Source organism: Rhamphochromis longiceps, linkage group LG20 (genome assembly GCF_057381845.1).
Source record: "Rhamphochromis longiceps isolate RC_006_pf linkage group LG20, R_longiceps_female_GT1.1, whole genome shotgun sequence".
NCBI lineage: Eukaryota > Metazoa > Chordata > Actinopteri > Cichliformes > Cichlidae > Rhamphochromis > Rhamphochromis longiceps.
The window spans coordinates 37,927,828-37,938,333 of record NC_140576.1 but is presented as its reverse complement, the minus strand read 5'-3'; positions in this window follow the sequence as shown (position 1 = coordinate 37,938,333).

Here is a 10,506-nt window from a genome sequence, read left to right as displayed (position 1 = left end):
TAGATTGGGCCTCACAATTATATGGCTCTTTAGATTATCCTCTTACCCCACTGAGGCACAAGGGGAACCTCATTTCTTCACATTTTAGAAGACACCCTAACACTATGTTTCCAAAAGGATATAAAACCCTCCACATAACTTTGCTCATGATGTAACACTAAGACTAGACTAAAAGAGTTACACAACAATAACAGATACAGCTAAACACAATTTTCTTAAACTTAACATAAAGCACAGTTTACCAGAAGCCTGATGGGAGATTACATTTAGCCACTCCCAACACACCACACAACCCTCACTTAGTTGGGTTTTGAGTCTGGGGTTGGAACTGGGGCCCTGACCCACCATCACATGGCATCAAGGGCTGGAAAGGTCCAAGACAATCATGACAACCCACTGGCTCATCAGTTTAGGAAAAAGGCCTTTCTTCCTCTCTGGGCTTTAAACCTACATTTGCTGCCCAGGTGCAAGACCTCCCCCCTGCAGCAAATATTATAAACTTGTTTCTCCCATGATCCTACCTCAAGGGGGCCATGTCTGGTCAGCTCTTGTACCTCACGTGACCGTTCATGGAGATTGTGAAGGTAGTCCAATCTGGGTTCACTGCACAACTCCCACTCAAGGAGAGGCCCAGTTGCCAAGTCCACTGGAGTACGAAGCTCATGTCCAAACATTAGGGCTGCAGGAGTACGCTTAGTAGACTCTTGGACTGACATGCAGTAGGCCATTATTACAAGGGGGAGGTGCCTGTCCCACTTTTGCTGCTGGCGGGAGGTCAAGGTTACAGTTTGACTCTATGAACTCTTCCTCAGGTAAAGGACAGGTTTTAGCCAAATCCTGGCCTAATTATGGTCGCCGTGACAACACAACGTGCCCTGATGGAAATCCTAATTCTCAGCTCGAAAATGTTAACTGCTTCTGGTCAGGAAGCATGGCAAGCTGGGTGGCCAGTGTGTGGGTAAAGTGCTCCACCAGCCCATCACTCACTGCATCCTCAAAATTTCAATCTTAATTGCTGTGTAGTTCCTTGGGTATAACAAAGTGGCAGAACATCTCATTGACCAGACGCTCAGCTGTGGTAGCAACACTCTGGTCGGGTACAAACCTCATTAAGATGGAGCCAACCAGACTTGCAGCATCTCCAGTGACCCAGCCAGCTGACCCTCTGGTTTCTTAAAATTCAAGAGCGAGGTGAGAGAGGCGTGGTCAGTGGGCAGAAGTAATTTCTTCCCATAGAAATATGGTCAGAAGTGGCGGAGACCTAGCAACTCTCGACGGGTGATGCAGTAGTTACTGTCTGCTCTGCTGAGAGAATGGCTGTAGTAGGAGATGGCCTGCTCATCATTCTCACTGCCTCCCAGACCCGTGTTGTTGGAATCCATGTCCACAATAAATGGGCACTGCAGGTCTGGATAGGCCAGCACAGGGACCTAAATCAGTGCAGATTGAAGCCTTTTAAAGGGTGTGGCACAGTCCTCGGTGAGATGGAATGCACAGCCTTTCTGTGTGAGCTGGTGCAGGGAGCTTGCAATGGTAGCAGAGTCCTTGATGAGCCGCCTGTAATACAATGCCTGGCCAAGGAAGCTCCGCAGCTCTGCAACGTTGCGAGGAATGGGCCAGTTCCTCAATGTGACCACCTTTGAGGGGTCAGTGGAAACCCCTCCTGTGCTTACAACATGGTTATACTTCAGGCTCTCCAATACTGGCTTTAGAGGTGGGAACAAGCTGCCACACTTCTTCCGTGGTGTGAAGTTCCACAGCCTTAGTGCCCAAATATAGAGTAGCTCTGGGTACATCCACTGTGGCCTCCTATTTGGTCAGCATGTTTGGACCAATGATGCAGGGGTCTTGTATGTTGGCTAAACAGAACTTGTGGTCAACAGTGCAGGTAGAAACAGTTATCTGGAGAGATCTTTTTCCTACCACTCTGGCCCGTTCACCAGTGACTGCTGTGATACGGAGATCTGTGGGCTTCAAATCCTGTGGACTTGGGCCATCAATACCGGGAAGGGTACTAGTGCAAACCAGGGACAGTCTGGATCCGGCTTCTAGACGCCAACCCAACCAACCTGCAATTGTGGCTTAGTGAGGTTGGGAGGGTTTGTTGTGGGTGGCAGTTCCTACTTTATGCCACCCAACCTTACTTTGACTGTGGTGCTGGGGTTTATGCACTCGGTGCTGGACAGTAGCATGCGATGTGGCCCAGCTAACCACACTGGTAGCATTCACCTCTAGCTTGCCAGGGAGCTCTTCAAGTCCCCCATTGTAGCCATCGAGGGGGCATACTGGAGATTTGGTGGGTCATTTCTTTGTTGTTGCTCCCCTCACAGTCTGCCTGGTGCACTCAATGACTTGTGCTGAAGGTATATTCCTCTGAGCCAAGCACATGTTCAGCTCGTACTGCTTCAATTAGGGCTGTTGTTAAATTTTTTGGTACATATAGGTGAATGTGTTCCTGCAGTCTTTTTGGTTGGAGCCCTCAAACAAAGGCCTGGACAGCAAGGCCTTTGTGCTGCAGTCTCAAAGGTGGGATACCCCTGGAATTTTTTATAGTCGGAGGTCAGCAGTACGAGACTTCCATTGCCTGTCAAAAATTCTGTCCCTACTGGGGAGGTAGAGTGGCAAATGGTTCCTGCCGCCAATGACTCCTTGATACATTTCTCCATCGCCTCCCTCCCTCTACTCATACAAAGCTTGTATGAGTGGAGAGCATGGCGCCAGGAAGGAGACCAATGGTACAGTCATAGGGGGAATGTGGTGGTAAAGATAGGGCTATATTGTTGCTAGGTATTTCTTGGCCTGGAGAAAAAGGTCAGTAGAGCAGGGGGTGACACTTCCGGGGACCTGAAGGAAAAGTAAACTTGAGACAGTGGGCATGGCAGAATAAACTCCAGTTCACTGCCTTATTGTTGCTACTGTCCCAGTATCTGGGGACGTAGGTGTGGAGAAAGTTTTAGTTTCCCAGTGGTCGGTTGTCAATCAATCAATCAATCAATCAATCAATCAATCAATCAATCAATCAATCAATCAAACCTTTATTTGTCACATGCAATGTTACATATACATGTTACCTGCAGTGAAAATTTGACCCCCTTCTGACCATACTTACATTGCACAAACCTCACATTGGGAAGACAGGTCGGAAACAGGTAGGAAGGTAAGAAAACACTGAAAGTAATACACAAGGGGAGAGGATCCCACACTGTGCTCCTACAGGAGAGCAGTTTGAGAACAGAAAAAAACACCCCAGCACAGAAAAGCACATGGATCTTCATGTCTTACACCATAGAAAACAACATGTGACTTGCAACAGGGGTGGTATCGGGTATGGAGTTAGCTGAGGTACACAACAGCCCCATACGATCCTGCAGCCATCTTTCCGGCGCTGAACACAGCCATCTCCTGGCTGGCCCCGGGCAGCCGCATGAAGATAATGGTTGTTTGGGTTTGGTTTAGTGCGAACAAAGCTCATCCAATTTTCCAGCTGATCTAATGTCCATCACTGGTCCCCAGATCTATCGATTCCCTGTTGCAGAGTCGTGAGCTTCTCCAAGATCTTATCCATGTTATGTTCAATAAGCAAAGTCTGAGTACTCATGGCCTTGCCCATTGCAGTGTCGGCCAGCCCTTGTGGGATTTTGAGCAGCTTCTTTATTCTTCGATAAGCCAGGTTTGAGCCAATTCTGATCAGGCAAAACCTGATGGAACCTATCATGGTTCCGAATAGTTGGATGTCTTTCAAATGTCCTCTGTTGAGAACGTTGCCAGGCACACGACACTCCACTTTGCCAGCTGTTGCATGTCCAGCAGCAAACGTCTCTGCAGGATGATTGGGCTTCCTCGAGCCCAGGCTTCTCATCGATAAGAAGGTGTCAATTTCATTAAGAGACCAGTTGATCAAATCCATAATTCCTTAGTTTTTACAGAAAAAGACTGAGAGAGTATCAGACGAGACTAGACAAAGACAAAGAGCCAAACAGGAAAGATAAGAGAGGGAAAAAGATGCAACCACCTCTGTTAAGAGCCAAAAGAGCGAAAATTAGAGGGGATTAACCGTACAGGTTCAGTGTTGTGGATGATCATTGCAAAAACCTTGTTGTTCAGAGTGGTGGTGGGTATGGGAAGCTAAAGAGGTGTCAGAGAAATGTCCACAAAAGCACGTAGGAGATGTGAGGTTTGTTGGTGATAGAATCTTACAGAGAGCAAAAATCAGGGCTTAGGAAAAGATGAACCACCCACCAGTATTTCCGAGATTCCCAGCAGGCGGGATCTTAAGGCTGCTACGAAATTGCCCAGCACAGCCGCAATAGAGATATTCCCAAGCGTGGAAACACCTCTCCCTCTCCTCTGGGGCGAGCCTTGAACACCTGATCTACAGGGACCCCAGGACCACTGCCGCCTCTTGTACATGCTCCACCCACGTGTCACTGTAGATGATAACATCATCCAGGTAGGCAGCAGTATATGCAGCGTGCGGCTGCAGCACCCAGTCCATGACACGCTGAAAAGTGACCGGGGCTCTGAACACGCCGAACAGAAGTGTGTTAAATTGGTGCACATCTGCAAAACGTTGTTGCAATGCAGCAACATCCGCTTTCTGGGCCTGTGTGAGATGGTTATCAAAATGGAGGGAGGTGGGAATTGTGGAATTTGGCACCTCCGGACCCAACTCATCTCTTTCTTTCACCATGCTCACCAGAGAAGTGGTTTCAGCCTTTCTCCATGCTTTGTTTGTGTGGTTCCTCCCTTGTCCTAGTCAACATCTCCCACTTGCCGTGTGACCACAAAGAGTCCTTGCCCCCTTGGCGAGTAACTCCGAGTATCACCGGCCACTCGGCCTTGGCACAGAAGCTCATTAACCTATTTTAGTTGCTGGTACTGGAATATTTTGGATGGTTTCTACACTTGGAGCTGAGGAGTTTGTCTGCAGAAAGGTCACTTTTTCTGAACCTACTTACAGTGGTATGAAAAAGTGACCCCAACACTTTCATTTAGAAACTGCATTTTCTGTTTACTTGTATCTTTGTCTGATATTTAAATTTCTTTGATGATCTGAAACATTTAAGTATGACAAACATACAAGAAATCAGCAAAGGGACAAACACTTTATCACACCATTAGACTTGGATTGTAACCATTCTCAGTCACATGTTTAACTTTTGCATGTTGCTGTAGCTGGTATGTTCAATGGTATGTTGTGTTTTTCATGGACTAGTTCAACATTTCTTCACACAGTCACAGTTGATGCAAACCGCTTTCTCAATAATACTAAAGATTTTTGAAGCAATAATGATGCTTTCCCCAGTAACCAACTCAATTACACATTTTAACTCATTCTCCAAAATACTGTCTCCTTTTCGTGCTCTCTCTCACATGGACATTTTCCATGCAAATCCAAACAAATGTGTTCCTTGCTGGCCTCCTGCCGCACCCTGTCGATTACCATACATTCGACCTAGTTTTTAAAAAAAAAATTGTTTTGTTTTTGTGATTCTTGCTGGGGTTGTGGCGCAGGAGATCTAGTAATTGGAGCATTTGGTTGTCCAATCCCTGGCCGCTCCAGCCTGCATGCCAAAGTAACCTTGGACAAGATACTGAACCCTGAATTGTTTCAAGTGCATTCATTGTTCGTTCTAGTTTTATTTTCTTGATTGTCTTATGATTCTGTATTCTGTGGTGTTTGCATTTAGCTTCCTGTTTTTCTTAGTGTCCATAGGTCTTGTTATCTCCTTACTGATACAATTTCCTTGTTTTTTATTACATTCCTTTACTTCTGAGTTTCTGAGATCCTTTTGTTTGTATTCTGTTCACTCAGTCTTCTTTATTTTAAACTCAGTCGAATATGCATGCAGTGTATTTGTCATCTGTTACTTCCTGTTTTAATTTGGTGGTCTGGAGTCTCTTGTGCTTGTATTTAGATCTACTTCCTAGAGGCTTGACCTTTGAATTTGACCTTTCAATAAAAAAATGTGTAAAATCTGAGTGCCTGATAATGAGATTGGGGCCCTTCCACTCCCTGGCTGGATCAGCTCTGTCTCATCAGCAGCAGTATACAGTGAGGTCAATAAGTATTTGATCACCCTGTGATTTTGCGCGTTCTCTTACTTAGAAATCATGGAGGGGTCTACAGTTTTCAGCATAGGTTAGATTTCCACTGTGAGAGACAGAATCTAAAAAGAAAAATCCAGAAATCACATTGTATGATTTTTGAACAATTTATTTGTGAATTACTGTGTCAAATAAGTATTTGATCACTTGAGTCAAAAAATAATAATATTTAGTACAGAAGCCTTTGTTAACAATTACCGAGGTCAAACGGTTCCTGTAGTTCTTCACCAGGTTTGCACACACTGCAGGAGGGATTTTGGCCCACTCATCCATAAAGATCTTCTCTAGATCTGTCAGATTTCGGGGCTGTCGCTGAGCAACATGGAGTTTCAGCTCCCTCCAAAGATTTTCTATTTGATTTAGGTCTGGAGACTGGCTAGGCTACTCCTGAACCTTGATATGCTTCTTACGGAGCCACTCCTTGGTTTTGCTGGCTGTGTGCTTTGGGTCATTGTCATGTTGGAAGACCCAGCCACGACCCATCTTTAATGCTCTGACTGAGGGAAGGAGGTTTTTACCCAATATGTCACAATACATGGCCCCATTCATCCTCTCCTTAATACAGTGCAGTCGTCCTGTCCCCTGTGCAGAAAAACACCCCCAGAGCTTGATGCTTCCAGCCCCATGCTTCACTGTAGGTATGGTATTATTGGGATGATACTCATCATGCTTCTTCCTCCAAACATGGCGAATGGAGTTAAGACCAAAATGTTCTACTTTTGTCTCATCTAACCACAGGACCTTCTCCCATGACTCCTCTGGACCATCCAGATGGTCCCTGGCAAACTTCACATGGGCCTGGACATGGGCTGACTTAAGCAGGGGAACCTTCCATGCGATGCAAGATTTTAAACCATGACGTCTTAGTGTATTACTGATAGTAGCCTTGGAAACGATGGTCCCAGCTCTCTTCATGGCATTGACCAGCTCCTCCCGTGTAGTTCTGGGCTGATTCTTCACCATTCTTGGCATCATTGAAACCCCACGCCTGGCCCCAGTCCGAGGGACATTGACAGTCATCATTAGCCTCTTCCATTTCCTGAAAATTGCTCCAACAGTTGTTCTTTTTTCACCAAGCTGGGTGGCAATCGCCCCATAGCCCTTTCCACTCACTGTATATGGACCATCCAGTCTCTGCCAGATGATCTATCTCTCAAAGCAGAAACCAGGCCTAGTTTGTGTTCCTTAGATTTATAGTTTATGAGTGCTAGTAAGAGCATTTCTCCTTGTGTTTCCGAGTGTGCTTCCATCCTCTAGTCTCAAGAAGTGGTTTCCTATCCACTGGGATACTCACCTCAACAATTCACCTGCCTGCTCATCCTTTGATGGCTCCCTCCTCTATGGATTCACAGAGCTGTGGACCTTCTCGCCCCCTGCTTCCCCACTTAAAGGTCACAACCTCACCTCATCTGAAACCTGAGCCATTTCCAGCCACTCCCTTGCTCCTCTCATCGCCTCATAAGCCCTCTGAGTGAATATTTTAAGAACTTCAAGGTACATCACAGTAAATGTCTTTCTGAAAGTGCTATGAATAATTTTAAGGATATAATTCCTCCACTGTTATCTTCCTCAATGTCTTGTGCCAACACCAAGTTTACTGCTCCATCGAGTGTTTTGCGTTTGGGTCCAACATCCTGCGTGCTGCACAGCCGTACCTCGACAGTCTAAACTGGGAGGCAACTACAGAGAGTACCGCAAAGGAACACAAAAACAGGGAACCTGAGAGGACACATGGAACAATAACGTATTATAAAAATGCAAAGAGGAGGGCTGTGTATCAAACTCTAACAGCAGTGCACAGTCACATACCTGCATTCATGACAAAGACCAACAAAGTAGAATGGTTAATTTTGGTGAACAACCAGTGTGAGCCCTGTGTGAAAAGACGGCATAGTTCGCTAGTCTCTTTCCTGGTAACGAAGTCTCACATGGAACGAACATCTAACCCAACATAAGGATGACAGAAGTAACCCACAGCAAATGATATTTAACCAAAAATAACCAAGTCAATTTCTATTAATGTTATGGACTAGCAACATGATTTCTTTCCACAACATTTACATTCGTTACCTCTGTGGGAATCCTTCATCACTCTGAAGATTACTCACAATTCTGCGCCCTTCATAGTCAATGCAGGGTGACATTTGCAATAGTAGGTGATGCCATTGTCCCATTTAGCAGGATTTAACTTCAAACCTTTTTAACTACACTGCTTCGCCAACTGGATGTAACTAATCAATTAGGTATGAGCCTCCTATTGGACAAATACTGAATGGTGATTATCTTTCAGTTGGCAACAAGTTGCCCAAATGATGCAATGAGTTGCTTCTCATTTCTTAAACAACCTTGTTGAAAGACACATCTCGTGGTCGTGGAAAAGATGATAGTGTGTGTAAAAAGGGTCAAACCATTGTCATGCATCAAGCAGAGAAAACAGCTAGTGGACAGTGGGGACAGAGCATCTTAGAGGTAGGAATGTGGCCAGAAAAAAATGTAATTTGCGAGGGAGCATAAAGATTGGATTCTGGAGCACTGGAAGAAGGTCATGTGGTCTGAGTCCAGATTTACTCTCTTCCAGAATGATGGCACATCAGGGTAAGAAGAGAGGCAGGTGAAGTGATGCACCCACCATGCTTGGTGCCTACTGTACAAGCCTGTGGGGGCAGTGCTCTAGGACTGCTGCAGTTGGTCAGGTCGAGGTTCAGCAATAGTATGTGCTCCAAGAATGAGGTCAGCTGACTACCTGACTATACTGAATGACCAGGTTATCCCATCAATGGATTTTTTCTTCCCTGATGGCATGAGCATATTCCAAGACGATAATGCTAGGATTCATCGAGCTCAAATTGTGAAAGAGTTGTTCTTCCAGCATGAGACATCATTGTCACACATGGATTAGCCACCACTGAGTCCAAACCTAAACCCCATTGAGAATCTTTGGCTGTGCTGGAGAAGGCTTTGTGCAGCAGACTCAGGTTGTTGGTAAAAAGTTAATGCAACACTGGATGGAGATAAATCTTGTGACACTGCAGAAGCTTCTCGAAACAATGCCACAGCGAATGAGCGAGTAATCAAAGATAAAGGCGGTCCAATGAAATATCAGAGTGTGTGACCTTTTTTTTGGGTGGAGACTTTTTGTTTAGCCAGGCAGTGCATGTTACAAAAGCAAAGACTATCAATAATTCAGAACACAAACACTGCATCATCGACCCAGGACCCTGACAGAGGCCATGTTTCCATATTGCACATGTACTGTAGTGATGGAAGTGAAATGAATGAAGAAATACATAAAGGCAACACGTGAACAAGAGGAGCTTCATAGAGCTCATCTTAAAAAAGCAAATGTGTTTGCCACAAGATCACATTCAGGTCACAATTGTGATGGGAAAAGCTGTCAGACAGGACAGGCTTTAAAAAAGAAGACGCCTCTTGGATGAAAGTGGAAACTCCAGAAACCTTTTGCATGAAGGTGTAGCTGTGTACAGTGACATGTTATGTTTTTCAGTATTTTTCCTATTTTGTTTTGGCGCTCTCTTGTCCTGTGTCAGTGTGCACAGTTTGGCTTCCCTCGTCCCGTTAGCCTCAATTAGTCCCAGCTGTGTTCCCTCTTGTTTCACATCCTCGCCTTAGCCTAGGTGTATTTAAGTCCTCTGTCGTCCTCTGCTTGTTGTTCTGTTGGCCTCTGTGTTTCCCTGTATTCCATATTTTTGAGTCTCCAGTTCTCTCCTGAGTTTTTGTGTCTTTGAGTGTTTTTGCCACAGCAATAAAGCTGCCTCTTTCAGTTCATCCTTTTGTATCTGCGCCCTGTAATTTGGATCCTCACTCTACCTGCTGCACAGCCGGACCTGAAAAGTTCTTCACGCAGTCAGAGTTGAAGTAACACTTCTGTCTAAATACTGTGAGTGTTTTTGAAACTCTGTTTTCCTCGTGAACTGGCTTCAGAACACATTTTCACCCACTTTCTCAAATCTTTCTCCTTTGCGTGCTTTGACCAGAGAGACGTGTGGAGATAATCCATGCAAATGTGAAAATTTTCTATACAAATGTGTTCCTGCTGCACTCATGCTGCACCCTGTTTTTCTTTTTTAATAATCGTTTTATCACTACAAACATCAAGCAGCTAAAACATCCACCTGCTGTACCACCCCATTTAAACCACTGTAAACACTGGTGTGTTGAACACCCACAGCTGTTGCTGCATGTGTGTCTGTGTCGTCCACTTGGTCTCCGTCCTCTTTGTTCCCTCTTTAGGACGCTGTTAATGAACAGGGGAGTGTCACTTTCTCTCTGAGCTGATCAGGCTCTTTGAACTGTTCTGTGCTCTTCATTTAAATCCAGACGTGATCACATTTTCAAACTGTAGCTCCTAAACTTTGGAACAGCTCTTCACGACATCTG